We start from the raw sequence: 8,662 nt of genomic DNA on the forward strand, positions 1-8,662 counted from the left end.
AGGCCACCAAAAGTCAGCCCAGGCAGAGGGGGTGGATCCGAGGATGAGAACTTCTGTCTTGTCTGAGTTAAGTTTCAGGCGGCTGGTCTGCATCCAGCTGGCGACGGTCTTCATTCCTTCGTGGAGGTTGGTTTTGGCGGTAGCGGGTTTTTGGTGACTGAGAGGATCAGTTGAGTGTCGGCGTAGTTGAGGTTGTGCGAGCCAACGATGTTGGCGAGCGGTGCCATGTAGACATTGAAAAGGGTGGCGTTGAGGGATGAGCCTTGGGGCACGCCGCAGATGATCTTGGTGGCTTCAGAACGGAATGGTGGAGGCGGACCCTCTGGGTTCTATCTGTGAGGAAGGAGGTGGTCCAGTCCAGGGCTTTGTCGCGTATTTCTGCGTCTTGTAGGCGTGTGCGTAGGATGTGGTGGCAGACGGTGTTGAATGCGTCCGAGAGGTCCAAGAGGATGATGGCCGCGGTTTCGCCATTGTCCAGTAGGGTCCTGATGTCGTCTGTGGCAGCGATGAGGGCGGTTTCGGTGCTGTGATTGCTGCGGAATCCGGATTGGGACGGGTCCAGGATGTTGTTCTCCTTGAGGAAGTGGGTCAGTTGCCTGTTGACGATCTTTTCGATGACTGTCGCCGGGAACGGGAGCAGGGAGATGGGCCGGAAGGTCTTGAGGTCCTTTGGGTCGGCTGTGGGTTTCTTGAGTAGGGCGTTGATCTCGGCGTGCTTCCAGCTTTCCGGGAAGGTGGTGATCTCGAAGGAGTTGTTGATGATCTTCCGGAGTTGGGGTGCGATGATGCGGTTTGCTTTGTTGAAGATGTGGTGAGAGCAGCGGTCGGCTGGTGAGCCGGAGTGGATGGTGTTCATGGTCTTGATGGTGTTGTCTTCATTGACGTGGGTCCAGGAGAGCAAGTGGCTGGTGAGGCTGGGGTGTGGTAAGTCTGCAGTGTCAGCGGCTGTAAGGAGGGTCTGGGGGTTGAAGCTGTCATGGATGTCTGCGGTCTTGCGGTGAAAGAAGGTGGCTAGGGAGTCACATAGGTCTTGCGACGGCGGGATGTTGTTGGAGCTGGAGCAGGGATTAGAGAGTTCTTTCACAATGTTGAAGAGCTCTTTGCCGTTGTGTGCGTTGTTGTCGATGCGTTCCTTGTAGGAGGTCCTTTTGGTGGCTCGGATGAGTTGGTGGTGCTTGCGGCTAGCGTTCCTTAGGGCTGCGTGGTTGTCTGGTGTCTGTTAATGGTTCCACTTTTTCTCGAGTCTTCAGCAAGTCCGCTTGGATTCCTGGAGGTTGGTGGTGAACCAGCTGGCCTTGCTGTCGGTGCGTCTGTTTGAGGGTTTTTTGATTGGGGCGAGAGTGTTGGCGCAGTCGTCGAACCATTGCCTGAGGTTGCTGGCGGCTGTGTCAGTGGGTCTCAGGTGTGGGCGGTGATGAGCTGGTATTCGGTGACCTTGATTCAGCTGCGGTAGGGGATCCGTTGCGGATGGTTGTGCGTGATGGGTTTCTTGAAGGTGAAGTGGACGCAGCGGTGGTCGGTCCAGTGGAGTTTGGTCGTGTGGCTGATGGTGACGTGGTTGCTGGCGGAGAGGATGGGGTCGAGCGTGTGTCCGGCGGTGTGCGTGGGGTCATGACGAGCTGTTTGAGTCAGAGGTTGGCAAGATTATCGAGCAGAGCGACGGAGTTGCTGTCATCGGCGTTCTCAAGGTGGAAATTCAAGTCTCCGAGGAGGATGTAGTCTGTAGACGCAAGAGGGTGCGTGCTGACTATGTCAGAGATGGCGTCGATGAACTGTGGCTGGGGTCCGGGGGTCTGTAAACGAGTGTTCCTCTGAGGGTGGTGTTGGGGTCGGTGTGGATCTGGAAGAGCAGGTGTTCGGCAGTGCTGGAGGTGTCTTTTGTGTAGGTCGAGACTCTGAGGGTCTTCCTGTAGACGATGGCGATTCCACCTCTTGGTCTGTTGGTGCGGTCCCTTCTGGTGATCTTGTATCCATCTGGGATGGCTATGGCAATGTCGGGTGCCGAGGAGGGGCCATCCAGGTCTCTGTTAGGAAGACGACGTCCAGGGAGGCTGAGTTGAGTAGGTTCCAGAGTTGGATGGCGTGCTTGTTGATGCAGCGGGTGTTGAGTAATATGCATCTGAGGTGGTTGTGTTCTGCTCTGACAGGTGGGGTAGGACGTGCGTGTTTTCGGCAGCTGGTGAAGCTGCAGCTACGGCAGGTGAAGGGTTTGTGGGTGAGTATCAGGCTGGCCTGGAAGCAGTTTGATGATCGGCCGGTGTTTAGTCCGTAGAGGAAGCAGGCGTCGTAGCGTCGTCGGATGTCGTGGCTCTCGTGAGGACCAGGGGGTCTGGCAATGGGCGCGGTCCAGGCACGGAATGGGGGCAGACAGGCTTGCCTTAGGCGCGCCAATGGTGCGCCCGCTGCGCAACTGCGCATCGGACGCCATGATGTAGGGGAGGGGGAGGGACGAGGAGCTTAGAGGCGGGGACCGGGCGGTAGGGGGAGGGGTCAGTGGCAGCGGGAAAAAGGAGGGGAGAACAGAAGTAACAATAAAAAACAGACAAAATTACACCAACAAAAATAAAAACACGATCACCATGCGCCTGAAGGAAGCTGAAAAAGGGTAGTATTGAACTCTGCTAAGGAGAGGGGCTGGCTTCTGGCGAAGCAGAGTACCGAGGAGCTGCCGGGGGGATTGTGTGCCTTGGACCGAAGACTGAGGACTCACACACGCTCCCCCGCAGCGGTCGCCATGATGTAGGGGAGGGGGGAGGGACGAGGAGCTGGGAGGCGGGAGCGGGGCGGTAGTGGGAGGGGACAGTGGCGGCGGGACAAAGGAGGGAAGACCAGGGGGGAATAACAATCCCCAAAAATCAACAGAAATAACAATAAAAAACAGACGAAATTACACCAACAAAAATAAAAACGATCACCATGAGCCTGATGGAAGCTGGACAGGGTAGTATTGAACCCTGCCCAGGAGAGGGGCTGGGTTCTGGCGAAGCAGAGCACTGCAGAGCTGCCGGGGTGAGTGTGAGCCTTGGACCGAAGTCTGAGTACTCCGGCAGCGCCGGGGACATCGGATTCGGTGCAGACAAAGCCACAGGAGAAGACTCCCCAGGCTCTGGAGAATCCCTTGGTGCCAGTGAAACCCTGGGCACCGGTGAACCCCTCGGCATCGGAGAGTGGGTCGGCGTCGCCTATGGAAAAGGAGAAGGCGACGGCAAGACAACATCCTTAGAATGACGTGGCTGAGCCAGAGAAGTCGACCTCTAAGCCCTACCCTTCGAAGATCGACGTCGAGATCCATGCCTTCTCTTCTTCTTATGTTTCCTCGACTTCGAAGTATGCGCGGTTGACGACTTCCATCTCTTACTACCCCTCTTCTCCTTTCTCACTTGCGCCATGAAAAGCTAAGCCTCACGCTCTTTCAGTGCCGACAACTGGAAAAACCTCTGATGTAGCGGTCCAATGAAAGGCACCAGAGACAGTCGTCGCGGGGATCCGTGATGGACATATGTCCCCTACACTCTCTGCAAGGCTTGAATCCAGACTTCTTCAAAGTAGCAATCGCACTGCTACATCAAGAGAGAAGTAGAAACAAAGTAATAAGGAAACCAATTGGAGAGTCTCAGAAAACCGTTGCGCATCCAGCACTGAAAAAAAGGAACTGACATCAGCACGCCGACGAGGTCTTTTTATGGTTCCGGTGACGTCATACGGAGTGGCGAGCGGAGCCGTGCCATTGTGACCTCCTTGTCGACATGGGAGAGCGAAGAAAAGGTTTCTGTGGAACGCTGGCGCAGGGGTAATATGCTGGCGCAGGGGTAATTCAAAAGGTGAGGAATCCACAGGTAGATACATACATCATAATGTGCCAATATAATAATTTTCCACTTTAAACTATTTGGAGAAATACATTAACCTGCTCTTAATAAAATACCAGGTTCCACATGGAGCTGAGATGGTATTTGTCTATAATAATGTAACTCCCCTTGTAAGTGCTTTAGTGGAGGCCACCCTTTGCTGACATAATCAATCACTTCAAACAAATGTAAGTCTTCTGCAAATGCCTTGTTCCACTCCTCCTCGCTGATGGTTCCCTGACATACCTCTTCTACATCAACTCCAGCTACTCCACACTCAAAACCCCAACTAACAGGTTTATCTGCTTCTATTTCCAAAGATAATCTTGACAAGCAATAACCATGGGCATTAGTTCCTCCTTATATTAAAGTTGCATTCTTGTAACTTTGACAGAGTACCAATAAGTCTGGAAGAAGCTGTCATCAAGCAGATACATCAAAGGCTTGTGATCATTACACAAGACACACTTTGTACCCCAAACATATGTTTTATTATGCACATACCAATGTTTCTCTCTATTGTGCTGTACCTTATTTCGACTTCAGAGACTATCTTTGAGGCAAAAGCTATAGTATGTTCCTCAGAACCTACCCTTTGTCAAAGATCAGCACCTAATCCTACAGCACTAGCACCAACCGTTATGACACATGTAGCACCTCTTACAAGGGTTTTCAATGCTGGCACATTAGCAAGCACTCTTTTGATTTAATCAAATACTTGTTTTTGCTCACTGTTCCAAACAAATGTTTCCTTTTTCCTCAATAGTTCTTTTAAATGCTCCATGAGAGTTGCATATCCACTCACAAACCTAGCGTAATAACCACTCAAACCAATAAATAACTTCAGTTCGTCCTTATTCTGAGGGCATGCTATATTCCTCAAAGCTTTTATCAAATAATCCTTGGGTTTCACAGCTTCTGATGTTTTACAGTGACCCAAGTAATTAACATAATTGGTTAACAATTGACACTCATCACGTGACACCGCCATCTGATACTCATAAAGAACAGACACAACTTTAGCTAAAATACAATTGTGCTGTTCAATTGTTTTAGCAAAAATCAAAATATCGTACTGTAAGGCTTGAAACCCAACATCCTTAAATAGACAATACATCAGCTTCTGGAAGGCACTAGCAGAGGATGCTAGGCCAAGTGATAAACAAAAGTATTTAAATTCTTCGAACAGTGTAATAAATGTGGTTACAATTCGAGATTCTTTCTTCAAAAGCACTTGATTGTACACAGCTTTATGGTCTATATTGCTGAAATGCTTTGCACCCTCTAAGATTGTCAACACCTCATGAATTTGGGTAGCAGATGTCAATCTACAACAATATTTTTGTTTAGTGAACGTAAATCCGCACAAAGACGAATATTAAAAAATAAATTTGCTATCACCACTGCACTTACCTGCTCAGCCACATTTACAGGCTCTATAATCCTGTCCACACACAGTTGATCAGGATGTTTCCATAACTCCTCCCTGATACAAAAAGGTACCTGTTATATTGTAGACATGTCTCTTTAAGTGCGCGCACCTGTACATATGTTATGCTGGCATGCGCCGTGTTTTGATTCACAATGTATTCTATGTTCCATTGGGGAACATAGTATGTCTTGGCCAGTGAGAGCTGAGTTGTACTGAAAGCTTTCATCTGGAAGGACACTGCCGCGCTGTATCTGAATAAATCTGTTGAAGATTTAATGGCTTCCTGACATTTTAATAGTACCTCACCTGCTTTGTGTGCTACATGTGTCATTTTCTGCTTTAAACAATCTCATGCTAAAACACCTTCCCAACACCAGTAAGATGCAGGCTCCATGCCAGTACTTTGCACCCCGTTGAACGGCGAAAATGTTTGGTCAATAAACAAAAATGTACCTCATAAATATGCGTGCGCAATAGGGCTTCACAATAAAACTACACTAGCATGTGTTTTCGAACCAAATCATGCACCAAAGATGCCCGCCACGCACCACACGCTATGCATAAAACGTAACGTATGGCATCACAGAAAAACTGGTGTAATGCAGGATGCCAGCTACACCCAAGATGGCTGCTGATCCAAGCAGAAGCATGCCTAAAATGTCACACACACCAGATGCCTGACAGATGACGTGCAGGATGCCAGCTGCAGACAAGATGGCTGCCAATTCACCTAGATGCTGATGAAAGTCTTAAGTGTCACATACGCCAGGTGCCTGACAGATGACGCGCAGGACCGGACCAATCAGCACGGTTGATTCCAGAACACTTTTCTTCACCAAAACACTGCTCCATCTGCCGTCTTTGCCCCGTTTGCTCCGTGACCTTCAGATGAAAATCCTCTGTAGGAAAGTAGGATCTGCTTCTTATGGTTACCCCCACTTTTTGCTTGATGTTACACTGTTTTTGACTAGTATCCTGCTAATCAGGACCCCAGTCTATCTGCTTTCTCCCTAAAATGTTATGCCAGGTACTTGGGTACACTCCAGATTGGATACTGGGGTACCCTTGTCAGTCCCTAGTATATGGTACCCATGTGCCCAGGGCATAGGTACCACAAAGGCCTCCCAAGGGCTGAAGCACGTATTATGCCACCCATGAGAGGCCATGCAAAATGGAACTACAGGCCTGCTATTGCAGCCTGTGCAAGATGGTGCATGCACCACTTACTTTAGATATAGGTTTACTATATAGCCACCCCTCTAGCAGGCCTTGATAATCCTGAAGGCAGTGTGCTGGGTTTAATGTGAGAGGGTGCCCCTGCATGAGCAGAGCACCCCAGCAGCCTTCGGAGACCATTCTCCTGGGTTGCCGGTGACGCAGCCAGACATATAGATAGGGGTGCATTATATGCTTGCGTAAAATGCTATCTCGAAAACGGCTGCAATAAAACATGTTGTGTTTGGTATCAAACACCTTGGAATCATGCTTCCACACCGGTGTGTAGGGTCGGTGTGTGGGAGGTATGATTCCACCCTTCTGAAGTGAGCTTCGTGGGGTCCCTGGTCTTCTCGGTACCAGCCTTTTCGACCCGGGCAACACAAAATGGTTGCTGCCGACCAGAGACACATTTCTGCCCTCCCGCTGCTGAGCCAAGCTCCAGCAGGGGAAGGCAGCACAATAGGCATCCTGTCACAGGGAGGTGTGACCACCTCCCAGACAGGATTTAGTGTATTGGGGCTGAGTGGGTGCACTTCCAAAGTGCCTGAAAGTCTGCACGAGGGGCATATTTGGTGTCCCTGTGCATAGTCCAGTTCAAATCAGTCCGAAGTGCCGTTGGCTCCTGCTCTGGCACGAAATTGGACAAAGGACATGGGGGTAAGCTCCCCCCTGTCCTGCCCTCCCCTGGGAGGGCCCTCTGAATCTGCCCAACCCTCTCCTGTGGGTACAAAAGGGCCGACCTGGCTGTAGTTCCCTAGATTAGACGTGGAGAAGATTCTGATCAAGGAACCATTGACTTTCGACCGTCTGGACACTCTGGATTCACTGGAATTCGACTGGGCCCAACTAGACTCCCTCTCCATCCAAAGCATCGTCTTTGCCCTTGCTCCATCCATGCTCCGCGCAGGCACCTTAACGCAACTGACCAGTCTGCTGATCGTGAGCTCCTGTGGACTCCCAAGGCTCCAGCAACACGAGAGGTGGGTTCCTACGTTCCTTGAGGTTGAGCTGCCCTCTCACCAAGTCTGAGGCCTGTATCCCTTGTGGGGACCGGATAACCTGAACCCCTGTACATCTCGTACTTGTGCAAGTGCATATGCTTGTTGGCATTCCCCAACTCAGTGCATTGAGCTATCGATAGCCCCAACCTCTGTGCACATTTCGTACAAAGGACTTTGGCCTCCTGGCACTCTGTACGCTGCAAGCTGTGACTTTGTGAAACTGCTAGAGGTCCCCTCACGGCTCCTGTGCCTTCGGCCTGTGGGTCCATTTGCGGGACAATACTGTTTTTCTTGGGCTCCCCTGGTTGCACCAGGCCTGCCCTGACTCCCCTTGCTGTGGTGAGTCTCCTGGACCTTTTTAGTCCAGGCCGTACCCTTACTCGACCTTCTTCATGGGTTGCTGTTGCCTAGGCTTGTTGGTGCTCATGCCAGACACCGACCCCTCAGCATTAGACATCCTTCACGGCTCCTGATTGTCCTTGATGTCTCTTGGTCCCTGCAGCTGTAGAGTCAAGATCTCCATCAGCACACCTGAAGCACCCGACATTGGTGGGCATTCGTCTACCGAGCCCCTGGTCACTCCTGAGTGACCCAGACACTGTCCCCTCTGCTTTCAGGTACTCTTCATCAAGAATCGACCCTTGGATTCCATCGGAAACTTTTCTGCTTTCCCGCAGTGGCATTTCCTTGAAGTCCTCCATTGAGCTCGACGGCGGTTTCCGACACCACTTCAGCCCTATGCACCCGTCTCTCCTGGGATAGTTAACACTGGTACTATGGTATCCACAGGTGGGGTGGCTCTCGAACCTCCTATGATCCAAAGGGTTTCTTCATAATCCACTAGGAAGGGTCCTTAAACTTTAAAACTGCAACCTGACTCTCCTATTGAATTGTACGTAGCACGCGGTGATGTTCTCACACTGCACCCCTCCTCCGTGGGGTCCCTCCTTTCTCACCTTGGGTGGTTCCTTGGACTTCCAGCAATTCTACAACCTCTAGACACTGTCTTGACTAGAGTTGTGGTTCTTATACCACTGTTTTAGAATATGGTTTGGTCTCCCCATTGGAGCCCACTGTGTATTAGTGCTACTTGCAATTGTTTCAGTGCTACAGTATTGTGTGTTTTATGCTTATCTGCATGTACCAGATACTGTGAGGTATTT

The sequence above is a fragment of the Triturus cristatus genome, chromosome 3_2 (genome assembly GCF_964204655.1).
Source record: "Triturus cristatus chromosome 3_2, aTriCri1.1, whole genome shotgun sequence".
NCBI classification, from domain to species: domain Eukaryota; kingdom Metazoa; phylum Chordata; class Amphibia; order Caudata; family Salamandridae; genus Triturus; species Triturus cristatus.